Raw genomic sequence first — 20,874 nt, 5'->3', positions numbered from 1 at the left:
ATTTGATATTTTAAATATATTCTGAAACAATGTTATTGTTTCAATATATATATATATATATATATATATATATATGCACACACACACATATATCTTTTCAAAGTACAATGTAGTTCTCTTTCTGCCTTGCCCAGCAACCCACCCCCCAACCTGTGAGTGCTTGTGTGTGCATGCTGCTTGGACATTGAAACCGAGGCTAGATATCCCATTGAGCTCTACCTCCCTGACCCGGTATTGTTAATTTACTTGTTCAAATGACTCCTCTTTGCTGAAAATTTTGAGTGCCAAAGCATTTTTTCTTTTTCTTTCTTTTCTTTTCTTTTTTTTTTTTTTGGAGAACCTTTACCTACTCTTAAATTTCTTCTTGAAGTTATTTTTTTAAGAAAAAATGCACACTTAGCTTATGTAAAACTATGACAGCACCTGGAGGTGGGGCATCAGGAACATAAATTCAGGGATTGTCTGGGCTACATAATGAGACCCTGAGTCAAAAAACAAAAATCAGATTCTGATAGTTGACTTTAAAATGCTTTAAGAATAAATGAAATTAACTATTTTATAAAATTCTAAGTTATGAATTGGTGAGAATAAAACTGAACAGGAAAAATGCAACAAATTTTTATTTTACATAGCTAAGTATTATATCAATATACATTGATATGACCATTTTTTTTCCTGAAACTATATCCTTACAGGTTAGTAATAGATCTCTTTCTGAGATTCTGTTCTGGTTCTATTTTACAAGTGAGATTTATATTTATATATATTATCTTTTACGTATTTTAAATGGAATGAAAAAAATCACATATAATAAGCTACATTTCATCTACTACTTAATAAAATGGAGTTTGTTGTTTGATTTGCCAGTAAGGAAAACTGGCTTATATAACTGAATTTCCAAAGATCAATTCTTTTAAACAATCAGGATTCTATTATTTACTAATAGTAATATTAAGTAACTTTCACTAATTAGCAAATTTACTTAATCATGAGTAATTTCAAAATAGATAATTTAATATTTAATTAATAAAATAATGATGTAAAATAGATAATCTAAGTGACAGGAAGCTAACTATATGAACTATGTATACAGCTTGTGATATTAAGAAGAAAATCTACAGTTTGTCTCTTTTGGGGGAAAATATGAATCAAAATTTCTTGGTTAGTAGCTGTGGTTGTGGGAGAAAGAAATGAACAATTCTTTTAAGGAAAACTAAACAAAGGCTCTGTGGACTAATTGCCTCTAATTACCTCTTTCTTTGGGTTATATTAGTTATCTGCTCAAGAAATGCTTCAGTAGAGTGGTCCTTAACCCATACTTAATTTGCTTTGATATGAAAGCAACTTTTACTAAGAACTTGTTAACACTTAAGTTTCACATAGCAAGTTACATAGAAGAATTTGAAGCCAAAAGAAGGTAACTTTTCTTAGATTCAAAAAGAAGAATAAGATGGGATTTGATTTCAAACTTCAATTTTTACTGAAAGGCAAACCGAAATGATCAAACAAAAACATACATTGAATTTCATGGTGTGAATGGAATGGAGTGATGGAAAGTTAATGATCGGCAGGGGGCAAAAATCCTGAAAGCACTCAAGGAATCACAGATATAGTTTAAAGAAGGAGTCAAAGCTGGTAGTGTAGCCTTTAATCCCAACACTCTGGAGTCAGAGCCAGGTAGATCTCTGTGAGTTAAAGGTCACCGTGGTCTACATAGTGAGATCCAGGACTGTTTAAAGACCTTGTCTCAAAACAACAAACACAAACACACAAAAAAAACCCACTTAAAATAAAAAATTTTAAAAGGATACTTAATTATGCCATAGTAGTAAAAATTATTTTAAGAAACATTATTGTTGTCTCCCTTGAGTTGTTAGGTGCAGGAAACATTCACTCAATTCCTAATGCTGTAATATTTTGAGTAAACTAAGCAAATTTTAGTATCAAATCACTATAATGAGATGGAAATAATCTGATAGGTTAAAGTAGACAATAAAATTATTTTGTCCTATGGTGGGCTTAACAGCCACCCAAGGCAGATGACAAGCTATAAAATGAGAGAATGAACATAATGAACAGATAGCCCTTATGTTAACATATAGGTAGGCTTAAACAGACAGAAGCTATTAATATTTCTGTGATGCAAAATCCTCTGAGAGTTAGGAGGAGCATTAGAGATAATCTAATCTTTGGAGCTGATAGTTCATATCCCATAATGAACTTCAGAGAACATGTTAAAATTTTCTCATCTTTAAATTCTCATCTGTAATATTGTCATAGCTCAATGCCCCTGATGAATGAAGCAATGATTTGTGAAGCAACTACATTTGCTGTCTGGGTTTTCAGAAATTTTATTTCCTCCTAGTGGCATTCAGCAGTCTTAGATTTTCCTAACTGGAGGTTAGTAGGTGGGGCTAGAAATGCTGGCCATCCTCCAAGGGATAGTGTAGGACAGACCAACAGTTAACCTGGCCTAATATGTTAGTGGTACCTGGGAGAGAAATCCTGCTCTACTTTTAATTTTTAAACTTTGTAGCTAGCCAGTTTTTTGTTTGGGTAATGTTGTTCTTAGCAAAAGGTACCTAATAATTCTTTAGTAAGTTTTAACAGCAATTGTAGTCTATGCAAGATACCTAAGAGATAGTCATAACAGAAAAAGGGTTTGCCTTATTATTTTTTTTTAACAAAATACATATTTAATGTCTCTTCAAAGAAATTCAAGTTAATTGTTTTAGAAAAGAATCCTGATATATTGGTCTTGGTGCAAAAATTTATACAATACTTTCATGAAAGTTTTCAGAGGATGTATAATGTATTACTTTTATTACTAATTATTGTTATTAATTGGCATATCTTTTAACTTATCTTAAGTCATTGCACATATTTAAAAAAAAAATCATATAGAAGGCCAAAATATGAGGAGTTCCATCTCACTGCAAGTTCAGACCTGATTTAAGTGACTTAAGCAATGTAAGTAATTATTTATTGCTCATGTAAAATGTCTTGACTTGGTAGTGGAGGGATGGCACTGTGGTCTTGTTATGACTGTACAGTTGCTTTTCTTTCTAAGCCATCCTTCTCTTCTAGTTTATCTGATATGCCACTATACATAATGGGATTCCAGCTACTGCATCTGACTTTTATGTGACAATAGGGTATTTCTGTGAATAATTGAAAATTATCTTGCACTAAATCCTGTTCACTGGCTTCTTCTAGCTTATTTAGGCTTCCCCATCCACATAGAATGTTAGAACTTTTAAAAAATTAGTAATTCATCCTTAAGATTCTATTTAGGAAGTAAGGAAGAAAACAAGTTTGGGTATTGAGCTGTAAAACAGCTAGCTTTTTATATGAAAGATGTGTTGGGATAACTTTTTAGAAAAACGTATTTTCTCTCCTTTTTTTTAGAGCTAGTCACTTGCAACTTACACACAGACACGCCTAAGTATGATTTTCCCCCTTTAATTTTAGGTGGGATCAGTTGGTTGCCACCCTTCTCTTGTTATTGAGTATTCCAGTTTGAACTCTTGTATATACCCATTCTTGTTGTTTCTCCATTGCTTTTGAGTCTCTTTCTTGCATTTCTCTCCAGAGAAACAATTAAGGGGTTAGGTTCTGTGACACTCCTTTCACTTCCATGTTTACAATTATATAGTGCCTCACATTCCTCCAATTTAACCCCTTCTGGGATTCTGAGTTCCTTAAAGCACGGATTAGCTTGTTCCTGAACTCTTCCATTAATATTTTGGATTTTAGCAAGCTAGGAACAACTTCCTCCAGCTACTTCCTTTCTCCCTAAATGTGTGTGTGTGTGTGTGTGTGTGTGTGTGTGTGTGTGTGTGTGTGTGTGTGTGTGTGTGTGTGTGTGTGTGTGTGTGTGTGTGTGTGTGTGTGTGTGTGTGTATGTGTGTTTTTAGGTCTTTTAAAACAACATTTTAACTTTAGTTGAATTTGCAAGTGAGAACAGAAGTAAATATGCATTTATTTGGCTACATTTAATAAATGTTGAAAATTAGCTCAGTAAATAAGTAAAAATAAGGCTCAGTAAAAATAAGGCTAAGCTTTCTCAGCACCTGGGAGACAGAGGCAGTTATAACTTCTGAGTTCCAGAACATCCAGGGCTACACAGAGACACCAGAGACTCTGTCTCCAAACAAACAAACAAACAAACAACAACAATAGTAAAAAGAATAAATATTAAAGATGAAGGTAAGTGTTGACAGTAATTTGGACTGATGTATTTACTTTTGCCAAGTCCTTGGTCTGTTGTATTGTGAATTTTCAGAGCTAAAAATCAATTCATTGGATCACTTTACTTCATACATTCCTTTCAGTTTTTTTTAAAAAAATGTGGGCTTTAAAAAAATTGCTTTCGCTGGGTGGTGGTGGCACACGCCTTTAATCCCAGCACTTGGGAGGCAGAGGCAGGTGGATTTCTGAGTTCAAGGCCAGCCTGGTCTACAGAGTGAGTTCCAGGACAGCCAGGGCTACTCAGAGAAACCCTGTCTCGAAAAACCAAAAAAAAAAAAAAATTTCAAAAACTTGAGTATTAGAGACACTTGTAGTATTCATGAAGGGTGAAATTCATGGAAGGTTATTTACTTGTTTATTAATAACTAGGGAAAACAAAGCAAGATCAATTAGTCTATATGTTGTTCTTTAATACCTTTTTAGATTGACTTTACTAGTTGAAGGCTAGTTGTTGCTAATGACAACAGCAAATTATTGAGAAATGGCATGGAAATCTTTACATGTAACAAAATCTATATCCCCTCCCTCAAGTCAGGTTTGTAAAGAATGGTTAATTCATATTTGAAACTGTTTAAGCAGGCTGATTATTCAAGATGCTTAAGACCAGGTAGAAGTGGTTTCATTTAGGTTTGTTTGTTTCTCTCTCTCTCTTTCTTTCTCCTCTTTCTTTCTCTCTCTCTCTCTCTCTCTCTCTCTCTCTTTCTTTCTTTCTTTCTTTCTTTCTTAGATGAGGTCTTTCCATGTAGTTTTAGTTGGTCTGAAACTGTGTAGACCAGGTTGTGGTTTTTTTTTTTTTTTTCCTGAGACAGGGTTTCTCTGTCTAGCCCTGGCTGTCCTGGAACTCACTCTGGAGGCCAGGCTGGCCTCGAACTCAGAAATCCGCCTGTCTCCGCCTCCCAAGTGCTGGGATTAAAGGCGAGCACCACCACTGCCCAGCATCCAGGTTGTGTTTTGAACTCAGAGATCTTGCTGCCTCTGCTTTTTGAGTGCTAGAGCTAAAGACGCATTCTACCACACTCAGTTCAATTTAGTGGTTCCTCCACTCCCAGATTTTAGAATATTGCATCTTACGATGGATAAGACATTGATCCAAGCCTCAAATAATTTGCTTCCCATACACCTTATTCATAACCTGAAGACAGTTGTATATTTTTCTCAGTGCATATAGAAGTTTGATTTTAAATCCTCATAGGTAGACAGAAGATAAGTATAACATCTCTTGGTTATATGTTTATGGATGAATTTTATTATTCTTTTTACTTGTTTATTTTCTTGGGTTTTCTTTATTAAAGTTTAAAATTTATTTTAAAAGTTATTTATGGATTTTTCCACGCAAGTTTGTGTGTGTGTGTGTGTGTGTGTGTGTGTGTGTGTGTGTGTGTAGCCTTGGCTATCCTAGAACTTGTTCTGTAGATGCTGGCCTCGAACTCAGATCTGCCTGCCTCTCTGCCTGAATGCTGAGATTAAATTTGTGCATCACCATGTCCAACAATTAAAAACTACTTGTATTAGTCAGGGTTCTTTAGAGTCACAGAAGTTATAGTAGTCTGTATGTAGTAAAGGAATTTATTGCAGACTTACAGTCTGTAGTCCAACTCCCAACAATCAACTCCCAACAATGGTCGGCAGCAGCTGTGAATGGAAGTCTGAGATCCAGCAGTTGCTCAGTCCCACAAGGCAAGCAGATGAAAAAGAGCGAGCTTTCCTTCTCCCTTATATAGGTCTCCAGCAAAAGGTGTGGCCCTGGTTAAAGGTGTTACCACATCTTTAACCCCAGGTGACCTTGCTTGAGCTCATAGATCTTTCTATCTTAATCCTCTGGGATTCATAGCCACTACACCTCAAGATCTCCATGCCAAGATTCGTGTCAGAAACTTGTATCTCTCAGCTTCCATATTAGGGCCAGGTGAGTCTTCTAATTCTGGATTGTAGTTCATTTCAGATATAGTCAAGTTGACATCCAGGAATAGCCACTACACTACTTTTTTGGCCTGGCGAGATGGCTCAGTGGGTAAGAGCACTGACTGCTCTTCTGAAGGTCCTGAGTTTGGATCCCAGCAACCACATGGTGGCTCACAACCATCTGTGATGAGATCTGACACCCTCTTCTGGTGCATCTGAAGACAGCTACAGTGTATTACACTGGCGCGATCCGGCCAGAGCCAGTGGGGCTGGAATGAGCCAAGGTCCTGAGTTCAGTTCCCAGCAGCCACATGATGGCTCACTGTAAGCTACAGTGTACTTATACACATAAAAATAAATAAATCTTTAAAAAAACTACTTTTTTTTAATAAAGGAAAAATACATTTTATTTTCTTGCTTAGATTCTTTTTAAGTGCAGTCATTTTGCATAATGTTATCTGCAAAAGATAACTGAAATGTTTCCACTTTGGTGTGGAGAAGAGATAATTTTTTTTTTTAAAGATTTATTTATTTCATGTATATGAGTACACCATTGCTGTCTTCAGACACACCAGAAGAGGGTGTTGGATCCCATTACAGATGGTTGTGAGCCACCGTGTGGTTGCTGGGAATTGAACTCAGGTCCTCCAGAAGAGCAGTCAGAGCTCTTAACCGCTGAGCCATCTTTCCTGCCTGAGAAGAGATAATTTAATTAATGAATTAGTAAAGGTGCTATTTTACATTTACCAGTGAAAGTGTAAGTAATTTATTGACACAAAGTCTTTCATATACTTACCATTGCTTTCAAAATAATCGCTAGTTACCTTGCTTTGCAAACCATCTCTGGCTGGGCTGGAAGGGTTGTGAGACAGCTCTTATCTAGAAGATTTGTAGCCCATACCCATAATCATTAAGAATTTAAAGTAGGGGGCTGGAGAGATGGCTCAGTGGTTAAGAGCACTGACTGCTCGTGAGTTCAAGTCCCAGCAACTACATGATGGCTCAAAACCATCCATAATGAGATCTGATACCCTCTTCTGGGGTGTCTAGTAAATAAATAAATCTTTTTAAAAAAAGAGTTTAAAGTATACATATTCATATACACACATATACGTACATGTACAACATATATCTACATATATATGTATGAATATGTATACTTTAAATCCAGTTTAAGAAATCTATGTAGTTGGTTCTGGTGATATAGGCACTAGTGACTAAAGTAGATAGATTGCAAGTTCAAGGACTGTCTGCACTGTAGAAGGAGTTGAAAGCCAGCCCCAGGCAACTTATTGAGAAATTATTTGAAAATAAAAAGTGAGAAAGAAAGAAGGCTGGAGAGAGATTAGCTGTAGAGAGCTGACTAATTCCCAGTTCTGCAAAAGGAAAACAAAATTCAGTGAAATTAGTATATAGTAAATTAATAAGCAAAATAATTTAATTTATTGAATACCATTCAGGTGTGTACTAATAGGCAATAATAAGGGACTTAGGAGATCGTGAAGTAGTAAGTAGTATCAACATGATATGAAAAAAGATTGATCTGTAGAATGTGTTACCATGACTGTTTTTAGATGCTTATACAACTTCTTTGTTGAAGTTCTTTGATTAAATCTAAACATGAAATTTAAGGTATTTTGTCCCATTTGAGTTGAGTTCAAAGATAGCTGGACTTCTTCAAATCACAGCTTGCCAAGAAAGTTCTGGTTTTTGTAGCTATATGGATGGTATTTGCTGTGAGATATGAATTCACATAGGGAGGAAATACAGACTAGGTTAAGAAAAGGAATAACTAAAACTGGAGGAACTCCAAAATCAATTGGCCAACTAAGAAAGAATGATTCTTTTTTCTTTTTTTAAAGAATTATTTATTTTATAAGCACACTGTAGTTGTCTTCAGACACACCACAAGAGGGAATCAGATCCCACTGCAGATGGTTGTAAGCCACCATGTGGTTGCTGGGAATTAAACTCAGGACCCCTGGAAGAGCAGTCATTGCTCTTAACCACTGAGCCATCACTCCAGCCCCGAAAGAATGATTCATTAAATGAAGTCTGAGAAGAGTTAATTATTGGAGAAAATTGAGTAACAGATAAGTTTCAGGAAGGAGTGGTCACCAACAGCAGAAAACTTGATTTGTTGAGAGTGTATGGGTGTGGCTGGAGATAAAGAACAACAGCTGTCTAAATTGGCAGCTGCTTGATTAGTTTGGATTGGTATACAGAGGACCATTTGTGTATAGAGTAGGTACTAGTTTATACCTTTCATTATCAATGTTCATCTGTCCCAATAAAGGCATGGAGGGCATAACTCCCCCATTCAGTATTGGGTGACAGAATCTATAGTTGATTACCTAATAAACTTTCAGAAAAAGGGGACAGGCTTCTTTTCTGGCTTCTGTGGTAGTCAATATACATTATCTATTATGTCACCTTCCCTCAAAAGCCATGAAAAGGTTTCTGTTCATATTAGATAAGGAACCAGGGACAAAACAAAGTAACAACAAAAAACAAAACAAAACAACAAAAAAAAAACAACCCACTTTTTTTTTTTTTTTTTTGAGTTATTTACCTCTGAGAACAGAGAATTTAAACCAAGAATTTGTTATTTGGCCCTAAACTCACAGACCTAAACATCTCAGATCTGTTTATAATAACAGCAAAAGAAGGATTGTGTCTAAGCCCTGTACTTTTAGTTATTTAGTATCAATAGAAGAAATTATATCAATGGTAACCTTGATTTTGTATCAAAATAAATTCTGTACCAAATAAGAACATATGACTTTAACTTAGTAACATTTAAAAGTTTTCTATCAAATGAGATTATGGCCATCCAATCAATTCTGGCTGTTTCCTTCCTGTTCCAAATATGACCATTTCTACATTTCCTAGAAAGACAACCTATTAATACCCTCTCCAGCCCCAAAGCCCAGGGAACTGGGTCGATGACTCTTCATAAATTTGCTGAGCAGAGTTTATTAAGAATGAATTTATTAAGGTCACTTAGAAAGTATGGATAAGGGGTTACTTGCAGGATTTATATGAATGACTCATTCCTGAGTCCCTAACCCCGCAATGGTGACAATTTATGAAGGCTGCATCCTTGGAGATTTCTGCACAGCTCAACCATTAGGAGTCTTCTATGTAGAAGTTAACTGTCTGTGTAGACTTGTGAATCTTTTAAGCTTCAGTTCTGCTGATCTTTGGTTTGTTTTACTAGCAAGAAATCTTTTAATTATAAGTGATCAACACTATCTTCATACATGTATACTCTACTTATTAATATATATTTCTACTACTGAAGTTGATATTATCAGGGTATTTTCACTACTCTAAAGTTGAAATGTTCTAAATATTTTCTAATGTTCCTGTGTTGACTGGCATCTGCAATGATTTAAAAAAATACAGTAATGGATAGAAATACTTACTTATTTAAAAACAGTTGCCGAGAGCTCTGGGGCTATTTGTAATTTGATGCTAATTCCATTCTCCTGTGAGGGGTTGGAAACCTGGAATGAGTCAGTACTCAGGTGAGATCCTGTAAACCTTCTGCCCACCTTAATTTGTAAAATAAAGGCTAGAGCTGGTAAAGAAAGGGAAGGTGGAACTGAAAGTTGTTAAAAGAAGGAGTGGGAGAGAGAGAGAGGGAGACTGAGGAGGAGGTGGAAGGAAAGTGGAGCAGAAGCACGTGGCCTGGAGAAACAACAAGTTATAAGGGGTCTCCATAGATGAGGAAGATGGTAGTGTAGTGGTAGATCTGCCCAATCTAGGCGCACAGCCTGTATTCTTATTGAGTTGTGTTTTCATTGCTGGGGCATATTTGAGTTGGAGATTTACTGCAACATTGAAAACTTGATATTGTCTTAGTATATTTTCTGTTGCTAAAATAGAATACCACAGACTTGAGTAATTCATAAGGATAAACTTTTTTTATAGTTCTTAAAGCTAGCAGTTACAAGGCTAGAAGCTCCAACATCTGGTTAAGGCCTATTACTGAATCAAAACACGGTAGAAAACGTGTCAAGAGCAACGAAACATGTATAGTAGATTCATGTTTAGGCTCATATCTGTCTGATTTTGTGTGTGTGTGTATGTCTGTCTGTCTCCTTCCCTTCCTCCCTCTGTACCCACTGCTAATGCTATCATGATTGCCATAACCTTGTGATGTTATGTTGCTAGTATGTGATGCCTGGCTAGTCTTATTGATAAGAACCAGCCTGTACATTTTAGCTATTATGGTAGACATAAAAACTGTATTGTATCTGGGATATTATTCAATTATATTTAAGCATTTAAAATTCATTATTGATTGAGTAAAAGTAATGTCATAGACACTTAAAAAAAACAAGAGACAACAAAACTACAAATGTTCATCAATGTGTATATTACTTACCTGTTGCTGAGATAAAACACTATGACTCAAAGAAGCAACTTAAGGAAGGAAGAGTTTATTTTGGCTAATAGTTACAGAGGTATAACATGGCAGGGAGGCATGCAACAAGAAGCAGGCATTGGGGCAGGAGCAGGAGGCTGAGAGATCACATCCTGAGATGCAATCAGGAGTAGAAAACAAACTAACTGGACATGGCACAAGGTTTTTTACTCTCAAAGCCCGTCTCCAGTGACGTTCTTCTCCCAGCAAGGCCATACTTGCTATACCTCTTCAGACAGCACAACCAACTGGAGACCAAGTGTTTAAATATCTGAGCCTATAGGGACTTTCACATTCTAACCACTATAGTGTGGGAGAGAAAAAAGGGAAAAGGGAAGAAAAAGAAAAAGGAAGAAAGAAAAACCAAACATATTTAAGCTTCCTGAATTTTTTTAATACAAAATATTGTTAACTTTTATTTCGTGTCCCCTTATGAAGCTCTATGGAGATCCATTTATCTCAACAACCATGGCTTATGATATCGGTTAGTTTCAAAATGTAAATGTGTGATGATTTCAAACCAGAGGAAGTTATGTTTGTCTGCTGCCACTATAGGCCAGGCTGGCCTCAAACTCACGGAGATCTCCCTGCCTCTTTCTTTGAATGCTGGAGTTAAAGAGTGCACCCTAATAACCACCTAGCCTTATAACACTTAGGGAAATATAGAGGTAGAGCAAGCTGTTATAGTGGTTATAGTTGGGAAAACTTATGATGTGTGATTTTTCTCAAATGTTCAAGTTTATTAATATTGTAAATTGTAATCAAGATAGGAACAAAGTCTAAAAATTTAGTAGACACAAATATGAGAATATCAAAAGTGTTTTTTAAATATTACTTTGGTTTTCTGTGTGCCATCCTATGTTTATAAAAAGTGTAAATATTCATTCATTACTTTCATTACAGTACCTAACTTAAAATTGGAGCCAGAGTCTAGTTACCCATGTTTTTCATGATAAGATGTCCCTATTTTTATGTTATTAGTATGGACTGGGTCTTGCTAGTCAAAGAATTCAGTTAAGGACTGAAAAGCTCAATAACAATTTAACTAGCATTTGAGAGGGGAAAAAAACTACACAAACAAGCAGTAAATCTCAGCAATTTCTAGAAGGAGGAAGATAGAGAGGAGGAAGAGGGAAAGCCAGGCAGGCTGCTTGGGTTCTCATCTGAAAGCTAGCATGTTTAGCAATGTAGGTTGGCAAACAGCTGCCTGGCAGGAAGGGCGAGACTACACAGACAGTAGAAAAAACTTGGTCAATACATCTAGAGGTTGGCCACTATTTGAGAGTAAAAGAGATATAAGAACAGGGAACAGACTTGCTTTTTCCTGTTTATCATTTTTTCAAGTAAATCAAATTTCTTGTGGCATGGACTCCTGGTCAGGTGAACGACAGGCTTAGCTGGATTACCTCTTAGAGAAGCAGACAATGCTATATAATGTTCTAATCTTTAGAACAGATCAGAATGTAATGGTCTCTACCTAGGGCCAGAGGTATTTTGTTCTTTTGACTAGGAGGCCCAAGAGTGGCAAAGCTGATATGTTTACATTTTTAGAGTTACCAGGGAAGCAAGTAGTACAGCCCAAAACTGACTTTGAGGGAGGAGCCCGTCCTCAATGGACTGTAAGACTTAACAGCATAAGACTGGAAAGATGGATCATCTAGATCTTAACTTAGGAGTTTGAATTTTACAGAGCAGTATCTATAGAGATTAAAGCAAAGCTGTATTTTTGTGTGTCTTAATTATTTTAAGATAAATAAGGGAAGGTAACAGGTAACCAATGAAAGTAACAGAAAAGGATGCCATTGTTGAGTAGCTAGAAAATGAATAATTAGAATAACAGGCTAGTGATTATGAAAATGGAGTGAGGGGAGAGGAAAGTTACTAGAAATGTTAGCAGAATAAAAGTATTTAGCATTTTGAGAATGAGGAGAAAATGCCCCAAAGAATTACTTGAAATTACATCAGGTTCTAATCTGAATATCTGGAGCTACACTGTTAATAAACAGTAAAAGAAAAACACCTAAGATACCTAATGAGCAGCAGGATTTGCTGGCTCAAATAGTTAATATGTTTCTGTTTCAACTATTAGTATATTCTTTTATAAAAGGACAAGCAAATTATTGATCATCTAGCTCTAATGTACCATGTAGCTATAGTATACATATTTATTCATTTGAAGATATTTTTTCTGGTGTGAGGACAATGAATTTTAAAGTAGCTGATGAGTTTATTGAAATACAGAGCTTGCTTCTTTTCTTTCAGTAGTGCTTCAGTTGAAGATTTTAGTAGAGGCCCTATGGGAGTTAACACATGCCTATTAAAATTTGCTACATTTTCCTTTGTTGATGCCTTTGCCCCTTTGTGATAAGAAGGATCAAATTTAGGCCCTGCAGTCATTAAATTCTACTATTAAGTTAATCACTGTCCACTATGATCAGTTTTCAAGTTTAAAATTTTCTTTTAAGTTTTAATTTAAATAGCGCTAATATAGATGTTTAAATGTATCAAATTTAATCTACTGATTAATAATGTGTCAATTTGTTCAATTGTCTCTTTTTACCAGAGATTTTTAGATCATAGTTGGGTAGCTGTATTGCTTTGGGCCTGAGATGAGTCAAGATTGGTAGAAAAGAGCTGCTCAATTCATGATAGCCAGGAAGCAAAACAGGTGGGAGGAGTCAATGACCAGATACAATCTTTAACATGTCTCCATCTAGGTCTCACCTCTGAAAAAATGTGATCACCTTCAATAATGCTATTAGATTATGAAACTATTAGTGGATTAATCCACTTATTAGGTCAGACCTAACACAGGATTTTGGAGACCCTTTTTATCCAACATATCATAACATATTAAAAAAAATGAAGTAAATTTGTTTTCAGCTTTATGACTCATTATTATCAATTATTTGAATACACAGTGTTTATTGCCTGTGGGGCATGCAATTATTGTACATGCATGTGTAGGCCAGAGCTCAACTTCAGATGTCTTTCTCAATCTTTCTCTACCTTAATTTTTTTTAAGGACAGGATCTCTCTATTTAGCTCTGGCTGTCCTAGAACTCTCTGTAGACCAGACTAGCTTCAGAACACAGAGACCTGTCTGATTCTGCCTCATTAAGTCATGCACCACTATGTATAGTTCTACCTTAATTTTTGAAACAGGATCTTACTGCCCTTGGAGCTCAGGCTGGTTGGCTAAAGAACTCTGGAAATGTATTTGTCACGCACTAGGCCAACATACTTATGCTTCTGTGTCCAGCTTTCATGTGAGTGTTAGGGATCTAAACTCAATCCTCAAGTTTGTATAGCAGGCTTTCTTCTGACTCTCTTCTAAAGCTTGCATTTCTAGAGCTTACTAGAAAGCCTCACCAAGTGGTTTGTACTGTGTTTTTGTGGGGTAGGAGTTCTTATCCCTAAACATTTTTACACCCTGAAAGTAGTTTGCATTTTTCCTTTTAAAAATTTTATGAAATCAATGGTTTGCAACCACAGGTACTACCAGGTCTTAATTGATGGTTCCTGCATTAGAAGTAGGACATACTACTTATACTGCATATTGTAGGCAGCCGCTTGGATATGATCGTCAGCCGCTTGGATGATCTTAAGCGGCGCTTAGACGATTCGTATCCAAGATGGCAGCCGCGCAGCAATAGACGATTCTACTGTACATGCACCCCTCCTGAGCACATACGCCCCTCCCGAGCGCATGCTCCTCTCCCAAGCAGGTGTATGCTAATGAGGGTCTGCCGGAGAACCAATCCAGGAGGACTTGGAAGCTCAGGCTCGGGTATATAAGGAGCTCTCTCTGGCCATTCCACGCCACTCCACAGAAGCAAGCAGACCTGCAGCACCTAGGAGGAGGAGGAAGGAGGAGGAGGAGGAGGAGGAGGAGGAGGAGGAGGAGGAGGAAGAAGAAGCAGCAGCAACATCAAGAAGAGCCAAGAAGAGCCGTGCCATCAAGAAGAGCTGTGACACTTAAGAACCTAGGAGAGCTGTAATACCTAGGTACCTTAAAGAGCTGTAACACCTGGGTACCTAGGAGAGCTGTAACACAAAAGAAAATTTTCTGAGTAAACCGTCGAGAGAAGAAGTCTTGGTGTTCTGTCGTCACTGCTGCTGGTGGGCAGCAGAGGCGCGGAATACAGCATATGTCTACTACTAATACATATTTCTTCTGTGGGGTTCTGGTACTTTTTGCGAGAGTAAGCATTGAGTCTGTGTCATAGCACAGCATGCACTGTCTGAAGAACCCTGACTGTAGCTGCTGTCCTCCAGGCTTCACAGTCCAGTGTTATGTTCTTGCCTTTTGTTTTCGGTCTTGTGCTAAGACACATTTTGCACTGTGACCTGGGCTGTTGCTGTTCCTTGACATTTTAAACTTACTGAATGAAATCATAAAAGCACTCTTATGTTCCATGTTTACACCATTTACATAATATCTTTTCGGAATCTAGTGAAAGCTTCTTTAACAAACAAACAACCAAACAGATTTACCTTAAATTGAGTCTGTTTGTGAGCATGTGGGTGTAAGTGTCTGTAGAAGCCAAAGGAAGATATAGGATCTCCTAGAGATGGAGTTACAGATTGTGAGCTACCTAATGTGGGTTCTGGGAACTGAACTTGGATCCTTGCAAGAATAGTATGCTGAGCTATCTTTCCAGCTGAAGAGAACCTCATCTGGTTTATATTCTTTTCAGTCTTTTTATTTTGCTGTTAATTGTCGTATGTCCTACATAGTTTCACTTTGTTGGCACGATAAACATCCTGTTTTGTCACATTTCTGAGAGCAGTAGTAGGGTATTGGCTGCTCTACTATCAATAAACATAACTGAGGTTGGTTTTGTTTACTTTTTAGCCTACTTGTGAACTGGCCCTCCTACCTTCCTTTCCCTTTCCCTTTGCTTTTTGCTCTGTCTATTATCTCACACCTCTATGATGCCAACAGACTAAAATGTCAAGATGTGGTCAGTATCAAACAAATTCTCCCACTCTTCTCTTCCTCAGTTAAGGAAACGTTATTGGCCTAAAGCAGACCTTCTCTTGTCTCTTCATTATTGCTTTTCTTCTCCCTAGGCCTTTCACTTATGGGACTATGCTGATCAGATAATTGCAATTTACATTAACTATGTACTCAAGATGTACCCGAAATACTTCAGATAATTTAATATAATCTCCTTTTTGCTCCCTGTCAGATCTGTACAGCTTTTTTGCTATATTGTATAAATTTCTCAGTGTTCAAGGTGAGGTTTCCTACCTTCTTTTATTATTTTCCATCAGTTTTTAAAAGACTACTTTATCATGGTTGGTTTTCCACTCTGGCTCAGTTTTGAGGTTTCTGTCCTATAGTTAAGTTTTTCCCTCAGTTAGGTACCTTTGAGATCACCAAAGATTCTCTTTCGAGTGAATAGGAACTAGTGCTTTGTTCCTTCCTATCTTTGAGAACATTTCTGGTATGAAATATACCACTCTGCCCCCGCTCCCCCACCCCCCCGCCTCAATTTTATGAGTGTACTTTCTAAGGAAGTGTTTCATCTCTCAAATTTTAATTCAGTAGTGATCCACACCTTTTTTTTTTTTAAAAAGATTTGTTTATTTATTATATGTAAGTACACTGTTGCTGTTTTCAGACACACCAGAAGAGGGCATCAGATCTTATTACGGATGGTTGTGAGCCACCATGTGGTTGCTGGGACTTGAACTCAGGACCTTTGGAAGAATAGTCAGTGCTCTTAACCGCTGAACCATCTCTCTCCAGCCCCAGTGATGCAGACCTTTAATCCTAACACTTAGGAAGCAGAGGCAGGCAGATTTCTGTGTTTCAGGTCAGCCTTGTCTACAGAGCGAATTCCAGGACAGCCAAAGGTACCCAGAGAAACCCTGTCTCGAAAAACAAGACAATCACCAAATAAAATTCAATTTATCTGGGCTGCCCCAAGGAGGAGTGGGTACTCAGGTGATTTCCTGTGAACCTTCTCCCCATTTCAACTGGTCAAATAAAGGCTAGTGCCTGTGATTGGGCAGTGGAAGGGAAAGGTGGGGCTGGAGGTTTTAGAGAGTCAGAGAAGAATAGGAAATGACAGAGGAAGGACTAGGAGGAATAGGTAGCAGGAAGATGGAGCAGAACTACATGGCCTAGAGAAGCCTCAAGTAGCAAAGGTCTCATAGCTGGGGAATAGATTAGTGTAGTGGTGGATCTGCCCAATCAAGGCATGCAGCTTATAAATTTTATAACTGAGTTGTGTGATTTGCACAGGCTTGTTGGGGTTGGAGATTTACCACAACACCTAGTACTGAAAGTTAAGAATTTAAAATAAAACTTTCAAGCTGGGCAGTGGTGGTGCATGCCTTTAATCCCAGCATTTGGGAGGCAGAGGCCGAGAATTTCTGAGTTTGAGGCCAGCCTGGTCTACAGAGTGAGTTCCAGGACAGCCAGGACTATATGGAGAAACCTTGTCTCGAGAAAACCAAAAAGAAAAAAGAAAAAAAAATAAGCTTTCATTTTAATTTAAACTTTTTATTGTGCACATATGTGTATTATCTTGTCCAGGCACCAACCTGAGAATTTATGAAGCAAACATGTTACTCCTTTAGTTTTGGTAATAAATGGAAATTGACTTCATAATGGATGTAAAGCCCTTACTGTTTACTATTACTTTACTAATAGGAAAGCCAGATTTTTTATGCTGGCCTCCATGCTACTGTGTAGGTGATCTGACCTATGTCACATGCAGTGAATGCAGAAGATTTTAGGAGGTATATAGAACAAAACTTCTACAATTAACCTTGGCCTAGAGTTGGTAGGCTGTCACTAGTCATTGCAAACATCATCCCATGGACTAAGTTGGTGTAGTGTAAAATTTGTCCTCACTATGGTATGTTTTGAGAAGGACTGAGTTCATACTTTATAAATGAGAATGTAGAAAAAAAGACAGTCATACTGCCCAGAGTTTAGGAAGAGGACAGAAATAGAGTGAGAGAATTTTGACTGATGTTTTGGTATCTACCCTTCTTTTCATTAACCATTATAGGCTTTCTAGCTCTTTCCCATACTTTATAGAAAGTTCTGGGGCCACAGAAGAGGAAAAGAAGAAAGTCAGTCCCTCTTTTATACAAAGTATAGATAAGAAACAATACCATTCCTATTGTGGGAATGTTAGAAAAAATAGATTGCATCTGGATAATGCAATCTATTACTCTTAAAATACTCTTTAGTATTAAAGTTACTCTTTAAAACTAAAAATGCTAAATGGAAAATGCTCCATGCTATTTAAGTACAAAGTGGCAGAAAACAAGTTAACAGAATATTTAAAATACGAAGTCTCAACCAATTTTAAATTACAAATATCTTAGCTCAAAGAGTTATTTACAGTGTTTCAATGGAAGTTAGCACAAACTAAGATTGCTTGTTAGTATGGAGATAATGTTTTGTAGTCAATTTTTTTCTTTTTTCGAGACAGGGTTCCTTTGTGTAGCCTTGGCTGTTGTGGAACTCACTCTGTAGACCAGGCTGGCCTCGAACTCAGAAATTTTCCTGCCTGTGCCTCCCAAGTGCACATGGGATTAAAGGCGTGTGCCACCACCACCTGGCGTCTATTTTTGTTTTTACTTTTTCAAAAAAACGTATTTTTTGAAAAGTTCATATATTTATACAATATGATTATATATACATATGGCTACCACTATCTCTTTAGTGCCTCCCATCCAGTCTTACTCCCACATTCATGTTTTCCTTTTAAAATTATTATTAATGACTCCCCGAGTCCAATTAATTAGTGTCATATATATGCATGATGTGGGACCACAACTAGGGCACGGGCACTCTTGTAGCACCATAGTATTCAAAGGAGAGAGACTCTTCTTCCCATCAGCTATCTTCTAGTAGGTGTGGGAGTCTCTCTCTATCTGTGCTGGATCTTGTGTAGGTCTTGTACCAGAAACCACAGCTGCTGTGTGTAATATTCATGTTATAACCAGAGGTCAGCAGTTCACTGCTCTCCTTCCCATCTGCTGGCTCTCACATTCTTTCTGTTCCCTCTTCCATGTCCTAAGTGCTGGATTGGGGAGGTAGCTCAGCACTCAGCCATTTTGTTCTGATTTGTGGGTATAAACATATTTAGAAAGCAGCTTGATAGCATGGCTATTTAGAAAATAAAATAAGAATTTTCTCCTCTGAGTCCTATGTTCTTCCCAGCCATAGGGTTTTAACCAGTTTATAGTAACAGGTATGAAATCCTTCTTGTGAAACAGGTCTAATATCCAATCAATATTTTAACTTATTTATTATTTTATGATTCACCAAAGTCCTTTTATTTCATGTGTGAAGCTAGTTTTGATATCTTTCCTTTTGAATGGAATACATTCCTATAATATGATTTTGCTTAATTTTCTTCTTTCTTTTGAAAATTTACTATCTTTTGTTAAGTCAGTGAATATAGTGAATATATGCAGGGGATATTTGGGTAGAACAAACAATACAACTGCTTCATTACAAATATCTCATCTAACAAGGGAAATTATTTTTTTCCAAGTTAGGAACTGTTTGTATCTAAAAGAATCAAAGCTTACAAACCAAAGTTGGGAGGAGTCTGTAATAATTTAAAAAATTTCAACCACATTTGGATGGGCTTTGGGGGACACTTCACAATCAAATTAATAGAAACTTGATCTTAAGAATTGCTGTAGCCGGGCGGTGGTGGCGCACGCCTTTAATTGGGAGGCAGAGGCAGGTGGATTTCCGAGTTCCAGGCCAGCCTGGTCTACAAAGTGAGTTCCAGGACATCCAGGGCTATAGAGAGAAACCCTGTCTTGAAAAACCAAAAAAAAAAAAAAAAAAAAAAAAAAAAAAAAAAAAAAAAAAAAAAAAAAAAAAAAAAAAAAGAATTGCTGTAAATCTAGACAGATGTGAGCAAGTATTGTGTTTTCCAAATAGGTGGATTATAGGAACCGTTGAGCATGGCAAATAGTGAGTAGATTTGCAGAAGCGTTTACTGAATTAAATGGTTGACAGTGGGAAAAGAAGGGCATCTTTGTCTCTTTGCCAACAAAGAGTTTAAATTATTTCTACTTAATAAATAGGATTATTGCTAGGCAGTGGTGGTGCGTGCCTTTAATCCCAGCACTTGGGAGGAAGAGGCAGGGAGATTTCTGAGTTCGAGGCCAGCCTGGACTACAAGAGTGAGTTCCAGGACAGCCAGGGCTACACAGAGAAACCCTGTCTCTAAAAAACAAAAACAAAACAAAACAAAACAAAACAAAAGGATTATTGACAATAGTTATGAGATATGTGGCAGACTCAACATATGTAAATTTCAATATATTTTTCTTTTTCTAAACATTTCTCAGATAGTGAAATAGGGAAGACTTAATATTACTAGCTGGTTTAATAGCCTTGCCCAAAAGATATTGACTAGTGATCGTTAATATGTGACTAGAGGATCTGAACATGTTCCATTACACGTTTGTGTTATTTTTTGGATACGACCTTGATGATGACATGAAAAAATCTTGCATATTTTTGGGTAACATGAACTGGCAGTAAATGCTAATCTACTAGCTGTGCATACCTGATGGTTTGGGCTGGTACTGTGAATGGGAAAGAATGAAAGCTATGTATGACATTAGCAAAAAAGAAGCAGCATTTTTGCCAACTGAAAAACCCAAATCCATACTATCCTCAGACTAAACAGATGTGAAAATGATTGTGACTTGAGTTAGGTTATAGTCTCATGATTCGGTTTAGATCATGTACAGGAAAAATATGTATGGTAGTTTGGGCTGGGTTCAGAGTATGCTCTTGAAAGGAGAAATTCTAGAGACCACTGGGAAAATAGTTAAAAGATATCAGGTGTCAAATTCAGAGCAAAGACTGTATTTGACAGACTATGGCATTGTTTATATAGTTTTAGATCACCAAGCTAATACTTGTGGATAGATGCCATTTTTTTTTTGTTTCATAATGAATAATATTCTAACAAATGAGTTTGTAAAATAAATCATCTTTACTTAATTTTGCTTATTTATTTTGCTGCTACCAGAAATTGAGTTTGAAGCTTTATATATCCTGGACTAGCTTTCTACCACTGAGTTATGTACCCCAGCAACAGTCTTTAGATGTGGTGAATTAGCTTCTATAGCTGCATATAGAATAGATAATGTTCAAGATGACATGGAGCCGGGCGGTGGTGGCACATGCCTTTAATCTCAGAACTTGGGAGGCAGAGGGAGGCAGATTTCTGAGTTCAAGGCCAGCCTGGTCTACAGAGTGAGTACCAGGACAGCCAGGGCTA

General features: G+C 37.0%; 1 protein-coding gene across 2 annotated transcripts in view; it reads left to right on the top strand.

The window, feature by feature from the left end:
• Positions 1-20,874, top strand: part of Znf654 (zinc finger protein 654) — a 72,383-nt gene that overhangs the window by 2,379 nt on the left and 49,130 nt on the right. The gene's annotated exons all lie outside the window — the stretch shown is intronic.

Source organism: Mastomys coucha, unplaced genomic scaffold, assembly GCF_008632895.1.
Source record: "Mastomys coucha isolate ucsf_1 unplaced genomic scaffold, UCSF_Mcou_1 pScaffold12, whole genome shotgun sequence".
In the NCBI taxonomy this organism is placed as follows: domain Eukaryota; kingdom Metazoa; phylum Chordata; class Mammalia; order Rodentia; family Muridae; genus Mastomys; species Mastomys coucha.
This window is presented reverse-complemented; position numbering and strand designations above follow the sequence as displayed.